A 24,461-nucleotide genomic window follows, 5' to 3' on the forward strand; every position below is an offset into this window, starting at 1 on the left:
ATTACTGCCAGAAAAATACAAACATGTGTCATGCTTGCAGATGTAATCTCCAGGACTGGTAGCATGTCAGGGTATGCTACAACCCAGATCAGTCCTTTAGTGGTGACAATAGTGGAACACAACTCAAGTGGGTTTTGGCATATGAAATTTTAAAGTTGTCATAAATATAAAGGGAAGGGTAAACCCCTTTAAAATCCCTCCTGGCCAGAGGAAAAATCCTCTCACCTGTAAAGGGTTAAGAAGCTAAAGGTAACCTCGCTGGCACCTGACCAAAATGACCAATGAGGAGACAAGATACTTTCAAAAGCTGAGAGGAGGGAGAAAAGCAAAGGGTCTGTGTCTGTCTGTGTGATGCTTTTGCCGGAGACAGAATAGGAATGGAGTCTTAGAACTTAGTAAGTAATCTAGCTAGGTATGTGTTAGATTATGATTTCTTTAAATGGCTGAGAAAATAGCTGTGCTGAATAGAATGAATATTCCTGTCTGTGTGTCTTTTTTGTAACTTAAGGTTTTGCCTAGAGGGATTCTCTATGTTTTGAATCTAATTACCCTGTACGGTATTCACCATCCTGATTTTACAGAGGTGATTCTTTTTTTTCTTCTATTAAAAGTCTTCTTGTAAGGAAACTGAATGCTTTTTCATTGTTCTAAGATCCAAGGGTTTGGGTCTGTGGTCACCTATGCAAATTGGTGAGGATTTTTACCAAACCTTCCCCAGGAAGTGGGGTGCAAGGGTTGGGACGATTTTGGGGGGAAAGACGTTTCCAAACTACGTTTTTTCAGGAACCCAGATAAAGTTTGGTGGTGGCAGTGGAAGTCCAAGGGTAAAATAGTTTGTACCTTGGGGAAGTTTTAACCTAAGCTGGTAAAAGTAAGCTTAGGAGGTTTTCATGCAGGTCCCAACATCTGTACCCTAGAGTTCAGAGTGGGGAAGGAACCTTGACAAAAGTTATAACTATTTTATATTTAATTTAATCTTTGGCAAGCAAGACTTTGGTGTGGTGTGCAAATTTTGGAAGAAGAGGAGTTGTATCTTATATGAGATCTGAACTACAGCAGATTTATAGCAAAGAGCTTTGGCATTAGGCAGTGTGTATTTTGTGAACAGATATTAAGCTTTGCTTTGACTTCATGGCCATAATTCTTTGAGGCACTAGCTGATTACTGAACACAGTTGACCACAACATGCAAAAGTGATGCTTTTGGTACCATATGTGCAAATCTGAAAACAGCAAAATGGGAGACTCTTTCATCTGGGGACTTAGATTCCATGCAGCTCATTCTATTTTATGCCAAGACCTTTTATGCCATGCTGTCAGCATGAAGCCCTGGGGAAAGGCATGGAGTTGGGGGAGAAGAAACTTCTAAACTGCTGTTGGTCTCTAGCTACTTTCAGTCAATAGAATGACTCTTAGGGCAATTGGCAGCCAGTCCATGAGTTAGAGATGTCCTAAGGCTCCTCTAATTTACACTGGAAGCTGAGCTGAAAACATGAGGAAACATAAAAGGTGCCCAGAAATGATCTTCTCTTTTGCTGAGATTTTGTGGACTAACACCTACTGTTTGGCATAGTCCCTTACAAAAATGCAATTAAAGCTTTGGAGCCTTTTCCTTGTTTCTTTGCTGCAGACACCAATAGTGGGGGGATCAATGCTTTAATGCTGCCTTTCCTACCTGTTCTTTGTAGGTGAAAGCAATACTTGTAATCTTCCCTGACTTAACTGTAACCCTTGATTGTGCCGTTTTGTCCTGTTTGCATCTCATCTATCAACTGGATGTTGCTATGGTTGCATCTACGTGCACATTGTTTTATTGATTAAGTCAGCCTTGGAATGTTTCTATTCCACTCTGTTAATATCTAGAGCAGACATTCTCTTGCGGGGACCCTATAGACTGATTTACACTCCACTGCAAGGCTAGAATTGTTTCCTCTTATAGATCAGAACTGCATTCTTCATTACGACTGCAAGAGTGTGTTTTATATTTGTAACCTCAAATTATTTAATAGCTCAATTATGAAAAGAAATTAACTCAGAGAGTTCAGTATGTAGCACTTTGCACTTGTTACATAAGACACCTCAGTTTAGGAAAGTTAGAAGGTTTACTCCTTTCTGAGCTGCTGGGTGTTAGAAGCATTGAACTGTCATATACACAATTATTGAGAAGAAGAAAGGGAGACTAGTTTGTCATTAGGACAGCTGTAGGCACAGACTGAATCAGCAATTGCTTGCAGTGCCACATTTTAGTCGGGGCGCTATGCTCTAGTGCAGTGGTTTTCAGCCAGGGGTTTGTGTACCCCTGGAGGTACGCAGAGGTCTTCCAGGGGTTACATCAACTCATCTAGATATTTGCCTAGTTTTACAACAGGCTACATAAAAAGCACTAGCAAAGTCAGTACAAACTAAAATTTCATACGACTGTTCCATATGCGATATACTGAAACGTAAGCACAATATTTATATTCCAGTTAATTTTATAATTATATGCTAAAAATGAGAAAGTGAGCAATTTTTCAGTAATGGTGTGCTGTGATACTTTTGTATTTTTATGTCTGATTTTATAAGCAAGTAGTTTTTAAGTGAGGTGAAACTTGGGGGTACGCAAAACAAGTGAGACTCCTGAAAGGGGTACAGTAGTCTGGAAAGGTTGAGAGCCACCACTCTAGTGGAATTCCAATGCAGGAAAAAAACCTGCCAGCCAGAAGAGCTGTGTGTTCTAGACACCCATTCTCCAGGGCAGGTAAAGGAGAGCTGATATACTGGAGTGGTTGAAAGCACCAGAAACTCCACTCATTTTCTCTTTAAAAAGAGCTTACAAAGTGAAGTATCGGTTGTGCTGCTTTCTTCATCTGCTGTTTTGTCAGTTTACAGGCTGTATTTTTTAAAAGTTGTAATAAAGTATAATCAACATGAACTGACCAAAAAAACATATAATTATATATATAAAAATCTTCCCAACTACATTACCTCCTGAGCTCTTCACCCACATTATAAAGTTCTTTGCACAACAATAGAAGCAGCTGCATTGCTTTTCGCTGTGTTGCCTGTAGCTTTCTGTTTATTGCTTTTTGTCTAGTTCCATTTCTAATAATGGTCTGACAAAGATGGAAACATTTGGAAAATAAAGCAGAGTCAAATGCTTACGCCTGTCACCCCTGTGACTTTTTTCGTGCCCACTGGTCTCAACTTACTTTCATATGCCTTGATCCAAGAGAGTGCTTAAGTATATTAGTAATCCCATTGAAGTAAGTGGGATTAGTTACACATATGCTTAAGTGCTTTGCTGGATCATGTCCAGAGAAACCAACATGCATGAAACAGATATAATCTTCTCTAAAGAAGATTAAGTACAATTTTAAATTAATGTGAAGGACCTTAGTGAATCAAACTTCTTGGAAATACCAGGCACAGGAATGAAAGTAAACAATGCAGTTCACCCTACATTGTGCAAACTCCAAGAAATTGCAGTCCCATCTGCAGCAAATCAGATAAAACCTCCAACATGTCCATGCTTCCCTGGCCAGGATCAACACTGAGGAAGTTTAGATTCCAGGAATCAATAGCAGGCTTGATAACATGCCAAGTGGTGCAGGCTGCATACATTCCATCGAGTTTACAGGAAAACGTGATGTTGAAAATGAACAGTAAATAGCCATCCTCCTCAGTCTATTCCTACACTTAAACCTTCAAAAACTCTACATCCAACACAAGAGCTTTGTAAAGTCTGTAAAAAAAAAATGTCACTGAAATATTTCAGAAAACCTCTTTTGAAGGCTACTTTCATTAAGCTGTTGAAAAATTGATTTAAATTTCAACCATATTTATCCCCAGTCAGTGCATAAGAGACTGGCTCTTTCATACAAAGGACTGACTTCCCTACCCTTCCAGTATTGGATGCAAGAAATAAACCAGCAGTCATTAAAAAGCAAATGAATGTATAATCCCTTCTATACTCCATCCTTTCATTGACAACTCTTTTGTTTGTGTGTTTGCTTGTTGAATATAGCAACAGAATGAACATCTTTCAAGGTGATGTTTCTTTTCCTTATTGAGTACACAGTGTCCCGTGTATATTCATATGATTCAAGATACACTGCTGCATGGAGATTTAGCCAAGACACTCATTACGTGAGTGTGGTTAAATCTCTTTATGCTGCAACAAAAATGTCCCAGGTCAATTTAGTTGCAAGTTCAGTGAGATTTTTATCCAAGTAGCAATGGATTTTTATCTTTAATTAATGGGTTTGTAAAAAAAAAAAAAAAAAGAAAGGTATGAAATGCAGGCAGTCCTTTCCTTAAAGGACTATGTTGGTTGCTATCATTTGTAGCCGTGATCAAAACAAAGATTTTTCTAAAAAAATGGAAGAGACAGGAGCTAAGATGATGAAGACAGATATAATTCTTAGCCCAGTTATGATACCTGTAGCAGGACTTACCCAGTCTGGTTTCAGGCCAGGACCCTGTCTCAGTTTACCTTACAGCTCCCATCAGACAAGCCACCCTCAACTGTTTTCACAATACAGCTCTCTTTCTGGGTGTGGTTCACTATCATAAAACACTCAAACTTTCCAGCCCTCTTCCACAAGTGCAGTTAGTCTTTTAGGTTTACAATAGGTTTCAGTATCCATCAAGTCTTCCCTCTAGGCTCAAAAGTCTTTCTCCTCCTTATATCCTTCTCTCCAGGGTCACAGTCCTGTGCAGCCCTCCAACCTGTAGCTTCTCACCCAGCAGAACCCTACTCTGGACAGGTTGTTAAGGTGAGGCTTAGCCCTTAACAGGTTCCCACATCTCACAGGGCAGACTCGCACATATTACATATCCACTTTCCAACAAGCTCCCACAACAAACTCTTGGACTGAACACAGGCTACCTTTATAATCCCAATGGGAATAGAATCCCATCATGTAACACCACAACCCCTCCCCCCGCGCAGGTAACGTTGAGCCCTAACTCTCTTAAAGGACCAGCTCACCATGTGACATGACCGTTAGACAAAGAAGGAAATCAGACTCAGTCAGAGAAACAGTTGATTTTAAAGCAGTGCTTTTAGCACTGCTGTAGTAGGATTAAGGAGTCTACTGTGGCAGTTAAATCACAGTCCATATTGTGGGACAGGTGACGAGAGCAGACGAGAGATAGGGAAGTGCTCTGCAGCAGCAGAAGTTCCTTGATACATTCTGAGCCAAATCCACAAAGGGATTTAGGTGCCTAAATCCCCATTTTAGGTACCACTACAATTCACATATTTTCCTCTCAACTGCAGCCTAACCCTGTAGGTTTCTGAACTCACTCAGTGCCTAAATTTCTGCCTCTGAGCATGTGCACTGATACCTCAGGAGGGCATCCAGACATCTCTCTCATGCTTGAGCCCCAGCACGATCTTCAAACCAGGAAAAGACCGTGTTCTCCAGCCATCTTCCCCACAGGTCCTGATCCAGCAGGTGTGCTCAGAGCATGCCTAACTCCATACAAAATGGCCATGGAGAGGAAGTGGCAGTGGCCTCCCTTATAATATTTAGCCCAGTGGATAAATATTTTGGACTCTCCCAAAATATGAGAAAACCTGCTTCAATTTTCCCCCAGCATGATGAAGAGAGGAATTCCTCACCTCTTTGAGTGCCCTTGCCAATGGACTATAGATTGATTCTCACTCTGTCCCAAATAAAATGTAATTAGTTAATAAAATGGAAGAGCTTCAAGAGGAGAGATTGAGGGAGCCCCATGTCAGAATATTGCATAGTCCAGTGATGAGGCGGGGGACCCCTGTTTCAATGCCTTCTCCTCACCCTGCTGAGGGGGAACTGAATCAGGTTCTCTCACTTCCTAGTGAGTACCCCCAGCCAGTGGACTAAAGATTAGAGGGAGCCCTCCACCTCCTGTCTTCTCGGCCATTTTATGTGGAAGTAGGCAGGTGCCTAACCTGTTTCTTGCAAGAAATGGCATAGGCACCTAAGCTGCCTGACTGCAGGAGTGGGCTTCACAGCTGTGGATTGCAAGCAGAGAGGCACATCCTTCCAGCCCAGACTCGAGCACCGAACTCCGTGAGAGGGACGGTGCTTAGGACACATCCCTCTCATTGAGATCTCCCAAGGGTGAGCTTAGGCAGCTCCCCGCTAAGTGTGCTGGTTTTGTGGATTGCATTTGAAGGCACCTATCTCTCTCCATTCATTATATAGGGCCTCTAGTGCCTAACTCAAGCTTTGTGGATCACAGTGATTCTCAAGTTAGGTGCTGCAACAGGAGGGTCACTTTGTGGATCTGGGCCTCTGTCTGACTCACCAAGAATTCCTCCAAGGCACTGATGTAGCATGTGTGAGAATGGACACCGCAACTCCATGAGCAGTGTGGCATGAGCCTCCAACCCCTGCACTGTCAGTAGAGCTGAGTTTGGTATAGAACTAGGTGGGATCACTCTTGTCTAGTGACCTCTGAGGCGTATAGAACCACCCCAGGCTCTAAGCTTGCATGCCTTGCAGAAAATCTAGCACTGTTACTAACCCTATTGTAGGAGTGTAAAGCAGGGGGGAAGGTTCTTGCTCCCGCTCCCATTTCTCTGCCATCCAGGGACAGACACCACCTGGCCCTAACCTGAGTCACACATCTGAATCTCTGGGTTTTAGCCATTTGGCCATCTCAAATGCTAGCCAGGGTGTCTTCAATAAAAATACAAGGGAGGGAGAAAGAAAGAAAGAAAGAAAGAAAGAAAGAAAGAAAGAAAGAAAGAAAAGTTAGTTCTCTGAGTTTCTGCAACATTGCTTCTATCATAGAATCATAGAATATCAGGGTTGGAAGGGACCTCAGGAGGTCATCTAGTCCAACCCCCTGCTCAAAGCAGGACCAATCCCCAATTAAGTCATCCCAGCCAGGGCTTTGTCAAGCCTGACCTTAAAAACTTCTAAGGAAGGAGATTCTACCACCTCCCTAGGTAATGCATTCCAGTGTTTCACCACCCTCCTAGTGAAAAAGTTTTTCCTAATATCCAGCCTAAACCTCCCCCACTACAACTTGAGACCATTACTCCTCGTTGTGTCATCTGCTACCATTGAGAACAGTCTAGAGCCATCCTCTTTGGAACCCCCTTTCAGGTAGTTGAAAGCAGCTATCAAATCCCCCCTCATTCTTCTCTTCTGCAGACTAAACAATCCCAGCTCCGTCAGCATCTCCTCATAAGTCATGTGTTCCAGACCCCTAATCATTTTTGTTGCCCTTCGCTGGACTCTCTCCAATTTATCCACATCCTTCTTGTAGTGTGGGGCCCAAAACTGGACACAGTACTCCAGATGAGGCCTCACCAATGTCGAATAGAGGGGAACGATCACGTCTCTCGATCTGCTCGCTATGCCCCTACTTATACATCCCAAAATGCCATTGGCCTTCTTGGCAACAAGGGCACACTGCTGACTCATATCCAGCTTCTCATCCACTGTCACCCCTGGGTCCTTTTCCGCAGAACTGCTGCCTAGCCATTCGGTCCCTAGTCTGTAGCTGTGCATTGGGTTCTTCCGTCCTAAGTGCAGGACCCTGCACTTATCCTTATTGAACCTCATCAGATTTCTTTTGGCCCAATCCTCCAATTTGTCTAGGTCCCTCTGTATCCTATCCCTGCCCTCCAGCATATCTACCACTCCTCCCAGTTAAGTATCATCTGCAAATTTGCTGAGAGTGCAATCCACACCATCCTCCAGATCATTTATGAAGATATTGAACAAAACCGGCCCCAGGACCGACCCCTGGGGCACTCCACTTGACACCGGCTGCCAACTAGACATGGAGCCTTTGATCACTACCTGTTGAGGCCGACAATCTAGCCAACTTTCTACCCACCTTATAGTGCATTCATCCAGCCCACACTTCTTTAACTTGCTGACAAGAATACTGTGGGAGACCGTGTCAAAAGCTTTGCTAAAGTCAAGAAACGATACATCCACTGCTTTCCCTTCATCCACAGAACCAGTAATCTCATCATAGAAGGCGATTAGATTAGTCAGGCATGACCTTCCCTTGGTGAATCCATGCTGACTGTTCCTGATCACTTTCCTCTCATGTAAGTGCTTCAGGATTGATTCTTTGAGGACCTGCTCCATGATTTTTCCGGGGACTGAGGTGAGGCTGACTGGCCTGTAGTTCCCAGGATACTCCTTCTTCCCTTTTTTAAAGATGGGCACTACATTAGCCTTTTTCCAGTCATCTGGGACTTCCCCCGTTCGCCACGAGTTTTCAAAGATAATGGCCAATGGCTCTGCAATCACAGCCGCCAATTCCTTTAGCACTCTCGGATGCAACTCGTCTGGCCCCATGGACTTGTGCACGTCCAGCTTTTCTAAATAGTCCTAACCACCTCTTTCTCCACTGAGGGCTGGCCATCTATTCCCCATGTTGTGATGCCCAGCGCAGCAGTCTGGGAGCTGACCTTGTTCGTGAAGACAGAGGCAAAAAAAGTATTGAGTACATCAGCTTTTTCCACATCCTCTGTCACTAGGTTGCCTCCCTCATTCATTAAGGGGCCCACACTTTCCTTGGCTTTCTTCTTGTTGCCAACATACCTGAAGAAACCCTTCTTGTTACTCTTGACATCTCTTGCTAGCTGCAGCTCCAGGTGCGATTTGGCCCTCCTGATTTCATTCCTACATGCCCGAGCAATATTTTTATACTCTTCCCTGGTCATATGTCCAACCTTCCACTTCTTGTAAGCTTCTTTTTTATGTTTAAGATCTGCTAGGATTTCACCATTAAGCCAAGCTGGTCGCCTGCCATATTTACTATTCTTTTGACACATCGGGATGGTTTGTCCCTGTAACCTCAACAGGGATTCCTTGAAATACAGCCAGCTCTCCTGGACTCCTTTCCCCTTCATGTTAGTCCCCCAGGGGATCTTACCCATCTGTTCCCTGAGGGAGTCGAAGTCTGCTTTCCTGAAGTCCAGGGTCCGTATCCTGCTGCTTACCTTTCTTCCCTGTGTCAGGATCCTGAACTCAACCAACTCATGGTCACTGCCTCCCAGATTGCCATCCACTTTTGCTTCCCCCACGAATTCTTCCCAGTTTGTGAGCAGCAGGTCAAGAAAAGCTCCCCCCCCTACTTGGCTCCTCTAGCACTTGAAATTGTCCCCTACGCTTTCCAAAAACTTCCTGGATTATCTATGCACCGCTGTATTGCTCTCCCAGCAGATATCAGGAAAATTAAAGTCACCCATGAGAACCAGGGCGTGTGATCTAGTAGCTTCTGTGAGCTGCCGGAAGAAAGCCTCATCCACCTCATCCCCTTGGTCCGGTGGTCTATAGCAGACTCCCACCACTATATCACTCTTGTTGCTCACACTTCTAAACTTAATCCAGAGACACTCAGGTTTTTCTGTAGTTTCGTACCGGAGCTCTGAGCAGTCATACTGCTCCCTTACATACAGTGCTACTCCCCCACCTTTTCTGCCCTGCCTGTCCTTCCTGAACAGTTTATAACCATCCATGACAGTACTCCAGTCATGTGAGTTATCCCACCAAGTCTCTGTTATTCCAATCACGTCATAATTCCTTGACACCACCAGGACCTCCAGTTCTCCCTGCTTGTTTCCAAAGCTTTGTGCATTCTATCCTCTCATCCTGGTAGATGTTAGATATTTTGCTACCAAAACAAAGAGATTAGTGAAAGGCCTGTTGGGGCTGTTAAAGTAGCAGCTAAATGCTGGAAGTTAAATAATCAGGCTTCAGACAGTTTTTGTTTTAACTGAAGTAGGAAACCCAAACAGGGATAAGGGCCCCTGTTTACTCACCTTACCCAACAGTAGCCTGAGCACAGCATTTGACGTTCTCATCTCCTCAATGCAAAGGCTTGAACATGATGTGAAAACAAAATACGTATGGACTTCCATCACCCTATTCAGTTTGTCGTACCATTTTCTGCATTGAAGACCTCTCCCTGTTGTCTGTGTATATACCAAAAGGAGCACAGCATCCAATCCAGCCTTAAAGCACTGAGGGAATTGGCTCTGAAACTGCAAAGTTGGTATAAATCAGCTTCAAGGTGATGTCTAAAAGTGTGATGCACACCGTCAAGCCTGTTCGTACAGACCTGACATCTGAGAGCTCAAGGTTAGTCTCCAGGGCCTTTTAGCCCAGGCGTATTTATTTACTTGGTTTATTCTACAAGCAGCGTTAGTCAGATGTTTTTGTTGACAAGTTCTAGACAAAACACCTTTAATTTTTAAAACTATATGGTTCGGGCACACTCAAACTCCATGTAAATGAATATTAATCCTTTTGGCACAGTTTCCTGCTGCAGCCTCTGTGGAGCAGAAGAATACGATCATTTTTTTGAACTCTCAGGATCAAAGATTCTCAGATTCTACAGCCATGAGCACTGCAGGAAAACCTCAATTAGTTAGGTAAAAAATGGCATGTCACTTGCAAGCAGCTAGGTGTATTTTGCTGTACTTACCAAGTGCATTTAGGTATCAATGAAGTTAAAGTTCTCAAGTGCGCTGATAAGCAGCAAGAAAATCTGATGATGAGGCTGAAAGTTGAATCATAACTGACTTCTGGATGCCAGTGCTTTACATTGGTGGTCTTATGAGTGTTATCATGGAATACCCAGGAACAATTCAATGAGATAAACCTGAACGTTCATTGACATTTACTGACTTTTCTCTATTTAAATCAGATGCATAATATTGCTTTGACTCGAGACGGCTCCAAATTAATCCTAGAATCCAGAAATCTCCAAATCAAAAGAAAGTCTGATTCCAGATTTAGATTCAAACTTTGTGAAGGAACCCTGTTCTCCTAATAGGCTGAACTCAAACTCCAGAACTGAGCATCCCTAAACTTTGGGAAATCTCAGATCTGCAACAAAAATTTGTGGCTCAAGCTCAAACAATCCCCAAGTGGCATCATGCTGTCATCTAACACTCTAAAATCAACATCTAACAGGAAATTTGTCTGAGAATTTAAAATGAGAAATTAACCACTGCCAGCCATAAAATTCTTTCACTTGGAAAAGACCCTGGGTATCAATATTTAAAGTATAAATCTTACTAGTACTTTACATTTAACAAATGTTCAGTGACTAAAAACACATCCAGATATTAATCAGAAGTCCAGCTTACATTTCTAGAACCTTCTCTTGATTTATTTCACAGGGAAGAACCCAAGCTAAAGATTTCCATACTAAATATATTGGAAGTGTACTAATACATGCTTCCATATGGGTCAACGCGCTTTCTTTTTTGTATGGTCACCTCTGACGACTGTTGATAAAAATGTTTGAAAAATACAGTGGGGCTGTTCTCTTGATAACTCTTAGGAAACAATAAACGGAATCACATGTGACTCATCCACTTTTGTTGTATCAGGTGGGGAGGAAAGCACTTTGAAAGAAATGGGTGGAGGAAAGACACTGAATTCTGAGATAGTATTATTCCTAGCTCCAATTTTGTTGGAATTTATATGCATGTATTTTCAATATTTCACAATTAATTGTTTGTACACAATAACTATTAAATGAAAACATTTGGGTGAACTGTGTAACCTTAGTTTTGTTGGCCAGAGGCAGTTCACTATTTACTAGGTAACAAGGGCTGTTTCAGTGATCCGAGCAGAGGACAAGGAGCCAGGAATTCCGGATTTTACTTTTGGGGACAGATCCTCCTCCTATTAAAGACAATAACAACACTCTTTAATGGGAGCAGGATTAGTCTGACTTGAGCATGGATTAGTTTCTTTCTAGCCTTGGCAAAGTTCTACACGGAGAATACCCTCCTGTGTGCTTAAACATTCATCCCATCCTCATTCAGATCCCTCCTGAGGCCTCTCCTCTCTTGTGAGACAAACCAAGACAACCCGTTTCACTGAAAGAGAAAGATTTAAATTATCAAAATGCCAGACAACCTAAAAAGCCTCTGGTTTTCCCAGTGCATTGTCTGTCCATTTAGACTATAGGCTTCTCAAGTCAGAACACATCTTCCTTTCTGGTTTTTTGCACTGCACCAAGCATACTGTCCACGCTTAGATAATTGACTTACTAATAAATGACTCTGTGCAATGATTGCTTTGAAAAGAAATTAAATGTACTGTGCAGGCACAGACCATGCAGTCGGGTTAGAAGGTGGTGCACAGGCAGCCAAAAAGAGATTAAAGCAAAAGTCAGTTGAGTCTATACTGCAATTAAGCAAGCCCCTTGTTTCATGGAGAAGGCTAACTACAAGCATTGGACTGGAGTGGGTTTAGGAAATGAGCATCTGCAGGGGTGGTGCTAAGAGACAAAGATTGCCATAACCCACTTATAATGCTTTTAGTCTTTACACTTGTTACAGTGTGCAGTGCGTGTTGATATTTTTAATGATGATGAAGTCTTCTCTCTAAGACGCAGGTTTTGTAACGTAGGGGGCCGGGGAGGGAAGTAGCATGGTTCACCGGTTGAGTATGAGCCTGGGAGACAGGAGGTATAAATTCTATTCCCATCTCTCTGCCACTGGCTCACCTCATATCACTTGTGGCCAGTTTTTCAAGTGCTCAGCATCCAGAAGCAGGGCGGGATTTCTGAAGAGCTCCGCACCTAGCCAACATGTCACTTATGGCCAGCTTTTTCTGAAAAGCTCAGCACATTGAGCTATTTGTCCTTCTGAAATCTGACCACTTATTTGGGAGCTGAGCTTGCTTGAAAATCTAGCCCCAGTTATGGGTTCCGAGTGCTTCTGAAAAGCGGGCCACGTGACTCTGTGCCTCAGTTTCCCCATCTGTAAAACATGGTTAATGTGATTTTCTTCCTCTATACAGCTTAGTTATGCTAAAAGACAAAATTAAGGCTGTCTTGGCTCCACTCTCCAATTCAGATCTCCCACTTGAGAGTGAATGAAACGTAGGAGGGGACTAAGCTGACCCTCCTGTGAGACTATTTCTGCAAGACACCAAGTGACATCTGAGGTGGTGAAATCAAGGGTGCTTAGCACCTTATAGGATATGACTCTTTGGGCCAAATTCAATTCTGGAGTAATTCCACTGACTACACAGCCCATTGGCTGTTATTCAGCATTGCTATGAAAAGGCTCACCAGGGGAACATGATCTCTGTCAAAAAGAAAGACTATCTTAAAGTCTCATTGGCTGTGGCTACAAAATTGCTTAGCAACAAGAGACACTACCTTGTGGGGAACTGAAGCTTGGAACTAATTCAGTGAGACCCAAGCAGTCTGTCGAACTCAATCCCGACATTTCTGGGTGGAGGTGGAAAGAAACCTGGTTCTTTTAAACACAGCTTTGCATAGTTACTGGCATTCAGATCAGGTACCAATAGACACACCAGAATACCAACACTGGCAGCTCTCTGATTACAGCAGAGAGCTAAAACTATCTCAAGATGTTTAATTGGCAGATGGGAACTTAAGTCCTGCTGAAGAAAATGGATGTGTAGTTTAATACCCAAATCAATAGCGTTTTTAAGATTCTGGGGTCACATTCTGCACTGATTTACACCCATGGAGCCCTACTGATGCCAGTGGGGTTACAGAGGATGGAAGTCAGTGTGGAAGCTGGTCCATGGCCTTTTACAAGACCTTCTGACCCACAACAAGGATGACACTGTTGGGTTGGATTTTTAAAATAGAAAACATCAGGATTCTCTCTTGTTTGGAAGGACACTTAAAATAAAGCCTGCTTTGAAATTGCTCAGCAAAACTTTCAAAACTAATCCAGAAGGGATGGTGCAGTGGCTCTGATGGCATGCAGGAGATCTGGTGCTCAATTCCTAATCTGCAGTGCAGAGCCTTTAAGCCAAAGAAGAGAGCATGCTAAACTCTATGTAGAAGACAGCCTTACATCATTCAGCAGCAATTCGTCTAGTATCCAGGTAGCCAATCTGACTCTGAGCCATCTGCAAGAGAAGGGAATGGGTGAAGAAAAGATATGCCTGCTCACACCACCAGGGCAAAAGGAATTGGCTCTTGCTGTCACTAATAGCCGGTAGTAAGAACTGGCACATCAAAGGCAATTCCCCCACTCTCCATAACAGAACTGCACTTGGTGCAATAAGGTAAAAACTGATCCTGAGTGTCACTTTCTTCAAGTGTCTCCAGTGCCCACCTGTAAATAACCTTCTGACTTAGGTTCCCTTTCAGCCATCCCTCTAGGAGGAGGTGGATTTGGAGAGTTGGGAAGAGTTTGATTCACTGTAGGATGGTTCAGGTAGCTGCTGCTCACTGCAGAGGACTAGTTTTCCTGTCATTGCCATTCTGCTCAAAATGTCATAGCGCCAAATTGCATCAAATACATATTAACTTTCATTTTTTAAATGATAGAGCAGGGATGATGGTCCCAGATATGAGCCTTTAAAAGACAAGGTATTTGTTCAGTTCTCTTTTCAAGCAACATAGTGTCCTAGGTATTTCACATGCCTGGTAGCCTTCAGGAAGAACACCAAGTAAGGCTGGTCTAGTCCTGTGCTTTAGTCATAAGGAGTCAAGAGACCTGGTTTTATTGCTGGCTTTTTCAAAAGCTTTCTGTGTGACTTTGAACACCACCAGCTACCCTTTCTCTGCCTTGGTTTCCCTCTCTCTTTTTCACAGAGATGTTGTGAGAACTGAATGTTTTTAAAGCACTTTGATATCCTTGGATAAAAGTGCTACTGCATAAAAGTTGAATATTCATACATTATTCTCCATAACAAAAAATGCTAAATACATTTTTAAAACTAGTGAAGACTTTCAAGAACTATTTTCTATCAAAAGGAATGTGAGGAATAGTAGTTTAAAGATTCCCTGCTATCCCAGTGATGATTAGTTTCTCTTTGATATTAACACTTTTCAGGTTTTTAAGTTCCCCCATGTCATTTTAAAGGTATTACCTAAGTCACAAAGGTGTTGTCTTTGGAAAAGCAACTCCTGAAGCAACTGAAATCTGGATCTGTGAGTTCTTTTTCCTCTTTATTCCTTCCAAGAGAGAGAAGTAGTTATCACCTTTGGCGACTACTCTTTTTTCCCTTTCACTTTAAGGTAGCAGGAACTAAATGAGTGAAAATGAAACAGGAGTTTCATTAACAACAGGGCATGGATTTGACTGAAGGATACAGACTATGGTAGTTGTTTTTTGGAAAATTTTACCCTTCTGTAGCTATCTGGGATGAACACGTCCTGCTCCGATTAAATGACTCTTGATGTGGCCCTAGAAGATATGGAGAGCTACTGAGGTCCTAAGCTCTCCTACTGTTGAGGACTCACATCCTGAATTTTCCACACAAGATGGCTAGTTCCAGCTATGGTAGAGCCCATTAAAAATTCCTTTCATGAAGAAAAAATGTCAGTTGTCATTCAGGAGCTGATGTAGGAGGCAGGCTAACATGCCATAGAAATTACCAGAGAAAAATACTATAATCACAAAATAGCTGAACACTCCCTTGTGAGCCATCTCTGAGAGAGCAGACAAGTAGTCAGGAGTGGGAACTTCCCCCGTTTCTGACAGCTCACTCCAGCACAAAGAATAGCACAAATAGCGTGTAGACTCTCAACAGTCCAAATGGTCTCAAGCTACTTCTAATTGCCACTCAGAAATGTTGGCCCCAGTTTTGAGCTATGAGTCTCAGGAGGCACTGCCCAAGGAGGAGGTGGCTTTACGTCACCTTTGAATTGGGATTCTGGAACTGCTAGGTACTGATTCTGCTCCCTGGGGTTGCTCTAACTCTGACAGCCTCGCATTATTTCATAGAATCATAGAATCATAGAATATAAGGGTTGGAAGGGACCCCAGAAGGTCATCTAGTCCAACCCCCTGCTCGAAGCAGGACCAATTCCCAGTTAAATCATCCCAGCCAGGGCTTTGTCAAGCCTGACCTTAAAAACCTCTAAGGAAGGAGATTCTACCACCTCCCTAGGTAACGCATTCCAGTGTTTCACCACCCTCATAGTGAAAAAGTTTTTCCTAATATCCAATCTAAACCTCCCCCACTGCAACTTGAGACCATTACTCCTCGTTCTGTCATCTGCTACCATTGAGAACAGTCTAGAGCCATCCTCTTTGGAACCCCCTTTCAGGTAGTTGAAAGCAGCTATCAAATCCCCCCTCATTCTTCTCTTCTGCAGGCTAAACAATCCCAGCTCCCTCAGCCTCTCCTCATAACTCATGTGTTCCAGACCCCTAATCATTTTTGTTGCCCTTCGCTGGACTCTCTCCAATTTATCCACATCCTTCTTGAAGTGTGGGGCCCAAAACTGGACACAGTACTCCAGATGAGGCCTCACCAATGTCGAATAGAGGGGAACGATCACGTCCCTCGATCTGCTCGCTATGCCCCTACTTATACATCCCAAAATGCCATTGGCCTTCTTGGCAACAAGGGCACACTGCTGACTCATATCCAGCTTCTCGTCCACTGTCACCCCTAGGTCCTTTTCCGCAGAACTGCTGCCTAGCCATTCGGTCCTTAGTCTGTAGCTGTGCATTGGGTTCTTCCGTCCTAAGTGCAGGACCCTGCACTTACCCTTATTGAACCTCATCAGATTTCTTTTGGCCCAATCCTCCAATTTGTCTAGGTCCTTCTGTATCCTATCCCTCCCCTCCAGCGTATCTACCACTCCTCCCAGTTTAGTATCATCCGCAAATTTGCTGAGAGTGCAATCCACACCATCCTCCAGATCATTTATGAAGATACAAAACCGGCCCCAGGTCCGACCCTTGGGGCACTCCACTTGATACCGGCTGCCAACTAGACATGGAGCCATTGATAACTACCAGTTGAGCCCGACAATCTAGCCAGCTTTCTACCCACATTTCACATGGTGTGCTCTGCAGCCTGGAATAGCTGAACTACAGACCATTTTGGCCACTCTTCTTCCCACCCCAGACATTCCCCTATGGTGTATTGTTGTCTTTGTTGACACTATGCCACCTCTGTGTTGGGAAAATGCCGCAAGTTACCCATTTCACCCTTGTTCCAGTGCCACTGGAACAGCATAAAAGGACCCCTTTTCTTCAATGTCATCTAAAGAAAACATACTTTGAAACCTCTCAGTGACAAAATTAAAAAAATAATTGCACCAGATTCTAATCTCTTTTACAGCAGTGAAAGAGTAAAGTAACTCCTCTGATTTTGCCCTGTGTAAATAGACAGCAGAATGTGACCAAGTGTCTTCAGTGGGGTTGTCAAGTGCAGTTTATGGTCACTAAAATTGGAACATAGTAAACAATTTTGTAATTCAGCTTCGATTGTGCATCAAAAAATAGAGATGATCAGCAATTTTTTGACTAAATGTTCTCTTCTCAGAAAATGCTGATTTGTCGAGATAGGTTCAGGACAAACCTGAGAAACTAAGAGAAGTCACTAGCTTAGAATAACCAATAGCCTAAAAGATAGGGCTCTGATCTAAGAGGTGGGAGACCTAGGTTTAACTCTGCTACCTGATTTGGAGCAAGTCTCTCTTGTGTTTTTTCATAAAAAAAGAAAAAAAAAAAAGATCTAGTTTTCATTCCAATGCGGGACAAAACCAAATTTTGAAGGCTCAATTTTTTCACAAAACAGAATTCTTGTTTTCTGGACAGACCTATAAAAAGGAATGGACTCTAGGTCATTCTCTTCTTACTGTACTGATGTTGAAGTGCTAACAAGGTCAAAAACTTACTTTTGTGACTAAAGTCAGAATATGAACAATGATCTGTTCAGTAAGATGCTGTTTGTACATAGTCACTTTTCAGATTAGGAACCACACTTAAAAAGGAAGATAGCATAGCAAAAGAGAATCAATAGCCACAATGTTGAGAGTTTAAAGTTCATTTTTGGAAGTTTTCAGCCGGACCTGGAAAGCAGCCCTGCAATAACCGTTGTGCAGAATACCCTCTTTAAAAATACTTTGTTACATTAATGCATCTAACAGTCCTGCTCCTCCAGACACGGTCAATTAAATTATCTTTTACTACAAGGTAATAGATTTTGCAACTCAAGCCATTAGGAAACCAGTTTAAAGAGTTCATACAGGGAAGAGGTTAAAAAAAAACAGAAGATTTAATTAAATTCAGATTTACCAATGGCTGTACACACAAAAATATATATATAGTGTTTTGAAAAAGCAAGTGACAGTCTGTGCTGTATTATATGGATGTCTGTGCATTTGGGAGCACTGTTAATTAATGTATATAAAATAAAAAAAATGAGTTTTTATATATATATATATATATATATATATATATATATATAAAATTACATAGACTATCATTTGCTTTTTCAAAATCCCATACAGAGATTTTTATCTTGGGACTATTAGCAGGTAGCATTTATATAATATAAAAAGTATAAACTACAAAAATACTAAAGTTTAAAAGCTTAACAATGAAATTCTAACTGCTGCTGTTGAATTCAGATTGTGAACTGGCTCAGCTAGCAGGATATTAAGAAAGAGAACAAACCAATTTTCTGGGGATAAGTGCTGCAACGTTTTCAGTGCAAGTGGGAGAATAATTTTTAAATCAGTTCAGTTTTTTCATTGTATCCACATGTTCAGACCTGTTCATACTTCACTACATGTATGACAGAGCTCCCAAATGCACAATTGAATTAATTTCAGACTTGACCCCCAGCTACACAGGAATGGTTTATAGAAGCACAATGGCCCTTTAACGAAATCAGCAAGCAGTACACTTTACAAGTGTTGAGCTGCAGTCATGTAGGAAATTTGGTATTCAGAAAATCACATGTAGTACTGACTGATCTATGCCGACTCATATCCTGCTGTCATTCCATGTGCAGTCAACCGGAAGTTTGAATAAAATCAATGGCAGGATGGTGTGATTAAGTACCCTGGTGGCAAATGTATGTATGGGAGAAATACTGAGATCACTCAAAGTCAGGATATGGACAACATAAATACAATCCAGTATGGGAACTGTAATTATCCTATTACAAGACACCTTTCACAACAGAAGCAGTAACTTAAGCTTCATACTTTTGGGAGGGGATCATATAAATAGCACTAAAATGGAAGGAAATAGGAGAAAATACCCTTCACAGAGGATAACTATACACTCACAGTATAAACTGTCTCTCCATATGGTTTGAATGAGGGAACTTATTTCACATTCTTTTTGACCTTGTAGATATCTTAATATTTCATTAAAAACCCAAACATTTTAGTCCTGTGGTTCTCAAACTATTGTACTGGTGATCCCTTTCACAAAGCAAGCCTCTGAGTGTGACACCCCCCCCTTATAAATTAAAAACACTTGTTTATATATTTAACACCATTATAAATGCTGGAAGCAAAGCGGGATTTGGGGTGGAGGCTGACAGCTCTCGTGCACGCCACTCCGCGCCCCCCCCCATGTAATAACCCCATGTAATAACCCCCCTGAGGGGTCCTGAGAACCCGTTTGAGAACCCGTTTTAGTCCATTACTAAGATTTGGAATGATGTGTAATTAATGGGGCATCTGACCATATGTAGTCTATTTCCATTATTATTTTCTGCTTATTTGTTTACCCTTAGAAGTTGGACATATGGAGGAGATAGGGTATGACTGGGCATGATGAACCTATCAAAGAAGGTGGCCATTGATCTCTGGCATGTGCCTTTGCTTGATCCACCAAAATAACCATTAGAGTTCTGGCCCAATAAGAGACCCTAGTGAGAGTGGGTCACAGTGTAGCCAGGACTCTATTTTTCCTAACATTGGTTTGAAATGATCAACTACAGCAACAATGGCCATGAACGGTCAAAATATTTTGTTGAGTAATTAGGTTTTGTACATAGCGGAACAAATGTTTCCCATTATCTCTTAAAGAGAGAATCTGGACAAAAATCTGTTCTCAGTTACACTAATGCAATCCCTAAGGGCCAAATTCATGCTTGGTTTCTGTTGTTTCTGGTTTCTGTTTCAACACACTGCAGGATTCCCTATGATGGAAAGGCTGCCGGAAGACAGGATTCTATAGCACAAGGCACCTGCTACCTCTCCTTCAGCAGGAGGCCCCAGACAGACAGCAAAACCCCAAGGGAGGGGAGGCTATGCCATACTGAGGTTAATTCAGCACATCCTAGCTGCAGCTCCCAGCTGTGAAGACTAAAGCTGTCCTTCCCTATATGTAGTCCTTGGGGTGCAGTTGGCCATGTTGGTACAGGAAGGGCAAGTTTTAGGAATGAATCTGCTCTCTGGCCCAGTGTTGAACTAGTATAAATGGAGGAGACTGTGTCAACAATCAGGACTGAGGTCTCCAGGGAGCTCAGTTCTCACTGAGTGTATGAAGCTCATCTTTGAATTCTTCTGATACTCCTTGGAATCGGGCTACAAAAATGCAACTAGGGGACAATGTTGCCTGGTTAATCTAAATAAATTTCTGTTTATTTGTGATATGTTTATTTTAAGTGTATGGTTTGTATTTGAAATACTAGTTCTGCACCTTTAAGAAATTCAGTCCTCCAGTACAGTGATGAAGAAACTTTACTAATTCAATAAAGCAGATTAGAGGCCTAACAATTTAAGACTTTCTTCTGCCCCAAATGGCCTCTGTACATGCTGGCCTGCAGTGATGCCATGGGCCGGATTCTCCTCTGCTACATTGATAGAACTCAAGAGTAGTTCCTCTGAAGGGAATGGGTTCCAATACTTGGGCTGGCCAAGCTGCACTTTGCACTGGAGCCTGGCGGGGGAGGGGGTAAGGAAAGGACTCAAGTCCTTCTACTTCACCTTTACAGCTCTCGGACCCTAAAAACAGCCCTACATGAGAGTCAGGACATGGGGACATGCAGGAAAGTTAAGGAAAATTTACTTCATACCTTCATGGACATAAGTTAGTGTTTTAACCCTCTGTATGGGTGCTCTGATTCAGGAGTAAAGTGGTCTAGGTCAGTGGTTCTCAAAGCCTATCCGCCGCTTGTTCAGGGAAAGCCTCTGGCATGACGGACCAGTTTGTTTACCTGCCGTGTCCGCAGGTTCGGCCGATCGCGGCTCCCACTGGCTGCGGTTCTCCGCTCCAGGCCAATGGGGGCGGTGGGAAGCAGCACGAGCCAAAGGCCATGACAAGGGACGTCCCTTGGCTCGTGCCGCTCCCCGCCGCCCCCATTGGCCTGGAGCGGCGAACCGCAGCCAGTGGGAGCCGCGATCGGCCGAACCTGCGGACACAGCAGGTAAACAAACTGGTCCGTCGCGCCAGGGGCTTTCCCTGAACAAGCAGTGGATCGGCTTTGAGAACCACTGGTCTAGGTTCACTGTAACTGAGGCCTGGGCTACATTACAGAGTTAGGTCGACATAAGCCACCTTGTGTCAACCCAGTTGTGCATCTGTCTACGCTTAAGTTTGTCTTCCACTGATGTAAGCACCCCATTACAGTGACAAAGTAACACCACCTCCCTCGATGGCATAAAGCCATGGAATATGTAGACACTGCGTTACCTAGGTTGACCCTAACAGTCTTCCTGCAGCTGTCCTACGATGCCAGACACTGACAGCTCTGGTCACATTTGTGAACTCCGGTGTCTAAGGGATCAAAAACTGGAATAGCCAGAATAGCAAGGGGTAGGCTGGGTCCCCCCCCCAGCATCGTTATTGGCATTTCAATGTCACCAATGGTAATCCCCAGTTGGGAAAGGAAGTCTCTGCTTGCAGCTTTCTGAACAGACCTGTGTTCTTAAAGATACTTGCGCCTCATGCACCTTCCCTGACCAACCAACACTGATGTCGGTGAAACATCCCCGATGATCCACCAACACTTCCTTAACCATACTAAAATAGCCTGTCTGTTGATATATGCTGGAGCAAGGTGGGCTGGTGCCAAAATAGGGAAAGCATGCCATTTATTGTTCACCTCAGTTCAGGAACTCCTTAGCTGCAAATCCATCCATTATGTCCTGCAACTTGCCATGAGTCACAATCCTGCATACCAGGAAACAATTAATGGGCTTGCACATTTGCATGATAACAGTCCCCACAATGGATTTTTCCAACTTCAGAATGATTTCTCACCGACAAGTAGCAATCCAGCACTGCAAGTTTCCACGGTGCAACTGCCACTCGCATCTCCACTGTCAGAGCAGCTGTCAGTCTGGGACCAGCTCAGCACACAGGTTCAAAAATGTGGCTTTTGGCATCCACAATTTCTGCAGCCACTGCTCATATTCCCAAGCCTCCATTATGATGTGATTCAACCAGTCAATACCCGTTTCTCAGACCAAGAAGTGGTGCTCTACCATCTGCAGCTGCTCCAAGAATGCCAACAACCTTGAACGGGTTTTCGCTATGTCTCACAGCAACCTGTCCTCCACAAAATCATCACATTCCCTGTAGATGTGGTGGCTTTTGCAGTTTGCAAATAGTGGAGGATTGTATGTCCTGTGCTGTAACACTCATGACAACGGGGCAGAACTGCACAGGTTCTATGCTTCTGGCAGAGCTGACGAGGTCCATGCAGATTTGTGGGATTTTTTTTAAAAGGTGTGAACATTGTGGGATATGGATGAGATTATGAAATGGACAAAGTTGCATGCTAGTAACTTGACCCTTTGCTCCAGTCACCTGTGCAACTCGTTTCTGCCTATGTGTCAAAACTTCCCAAAATACAGCACATTGGATGGTGGCGAGTTGCATACTGGGATACCAACCCATTGTGCACCACACTACGCATCGACACAGGCACTCCTGGTGAGCATGTGCAGTGCCTACTCAAGGAACTAAGTATTCACACACACAAGCAATATACTAACTGCGGCAGTTTTATGCTGATGTAACTTGTGTCAGTCAAAGTTTGTAGTGTAGACATGGCCTTAATTGTCCTTGGAGAGCTTCCACTTTCGTAATTTAACACTGCTTAATTTATATACATTGACATCACACCTCTAGGCGAGTTGCCTTAGTTTTTCAGCATGTCCCATGTAGACAAGCCCTTAGAACAGTATCATGGCTGAAATAACTTGCTCCCAGTTGCCAATGGCCCAAAGGGGCCATTCCAGCAGCCAGGGACTGCCAGAGCACAGCAGTGCTCCAGTCATGTCTCTTTTCCCCAACCAGGCCCTCCACATGGGGCAGAGAAGCAGGGATGTGACTGAGCTGTCCTCTGGCCAGTAGCTGAGACAACCATGCCTGCAGGTACAGGACATTATCCATAGCCCTTTAGCAATGTTCATTTCATATGAATGTTCATAACCTAACCAATTGGAATTAATATAAATTTTTTGAGTAGGAAACGTTTTACTGAAGTCCAACTGCACATTACAAAATTAGTGGAGGAAAGGAATTCAGACAGTGTAATACGATCCAAAGAAACATTCACATTTATATATTCTAATTTGTTCTTTATACTGTGTACTTTTACTGGGTTTGCTCCTGATTCTATTGTCTTATCTAGATGTTTGCAGACTCTCCCCTCCCGCCCCGCCCACCCCCATATTTGTTCTATCCTTTTTCTAGGGATTAAAGTAAAATTTACCAGATAGTAATTCCTAGGATTTGTTTTTTCCTTCTTAGAATATCAGTATCACATTGACTTTTTCTCCATTGTTCCCGATTCCCCAGGCTGGTGGGTCCACTAAATTTGCTAGCTAATTCTCTGAGATGCATATCATCTGGTCTTGCTTTTTATCAACAACTCTATTTTATTTCTTCTTGATTGAATATCTGTTTTCTTTATTGAATACACTGGGCCATATTTGCTTGCTTTACTCACGTGAGTAATCACTCTATTCTTTGCCCAAATTTAGGCCACAATCTTTAAAAAGAAAAAAAAAAGTCTGTTTTTAAATTAAGACAGCCAATTTCTTATGTACAGAAAAGAAACTAATGTGTAATGTTTTAACATGTAGTAGCTCCCTCCATTACTGCACTCTATATTTATGCTAGTGGCATGCACACATAATAAATCACGGAATATTTTGTGATTCCCTCTTTTGAACCAGCTACACAATCAAACTGAAACAATGTATTTGTGCTGATGAATCCTCAAACAAGTCATTAGCACTGTAGGGTTCTATTCAGACAGCAGTAGGTGATTTAGTAACATCTGTTATCGGTCATTCATTTGGTGTTATCCTAAATTTTCTCCATGTATATTTTGGGCAATTTGTACTCTCAAATATACTGGAATGTAATTAGCTCTGAAATGACTTCCTTTTCTGTCTCATATAAGGCTTAGCTCATAATAAGTGCAATAAGGTCAGATCCTAGGGTACATTGCACCTACTTGTGCTGCATTGTTTCAGCTACAAAAGCTGAACAAATAGCCCAGAGAGGAACACCCTCATCCAAGGATGATCCTCCGCTGTATACAACCAATGTAGGAGCTTATACGCCACACAGTCTCCTTGCTACAGGCACACTGGTGAAGGAGACTGTAGTTAGTACCAGATTACACTGCATCTGCCATGGGCTAGGCATGCCTCTCCTTGTGGCCATTATAGTAAATCTTCCTTCACCATTGTCTAGCAATGTTTTCTGTCAACTGTCTTGCTATGTAGTGGGTTTGTGAAACATGCTGGGATCTTTGAAGTGAAAGATGCTGTAATAATGTA

General features: G+C 42.8%; 1 protein-coding gene and 1 long non-coding RNA gene across 3 annotated transcripts in view; one reads left to right on the forward strand and one right to left on the reverse strand.

Moving 5' to 3' along the window:
- The window catches only part of LOC142068458 (uncharacterized), a 57,539-nt gene extending 37,227 nt beyond the window's left edge, over positions 1–20,312 (forward strand). Inside the window, exon 3 of the long non-coding RNA XR_012664286.1 lies at positions 19,853–20,312. This is a non-coding gene — a long non-coding RNA (uncharacterized LOC142068458). The remainder of the gene's footprint in view (positions 1–19,852) is intronic.
- The window catches only part of PDE1A (phosphodiesterase 1A), a 373,257-nt gene that overhangs the window by 304,622 nt on the left and 44,174 nt on the right, over positions 1–24,461 (reverse strand). The gene's annotated exons all lie outside the window — the stretch shown is intronic.

Source organism: Caretta caretta, chromosome 11 (genome assembly GCF_965140235.1).
Source record: "Caretta caretta isolate rCarCar2 chromosome 11, rCarCar1.hap1, whole genome shotgun sequence".
NCBI lineage: Eukaryota > Metazoa > Chordata > Testudines > Cheloniidae > Caretta > Caretta caretta.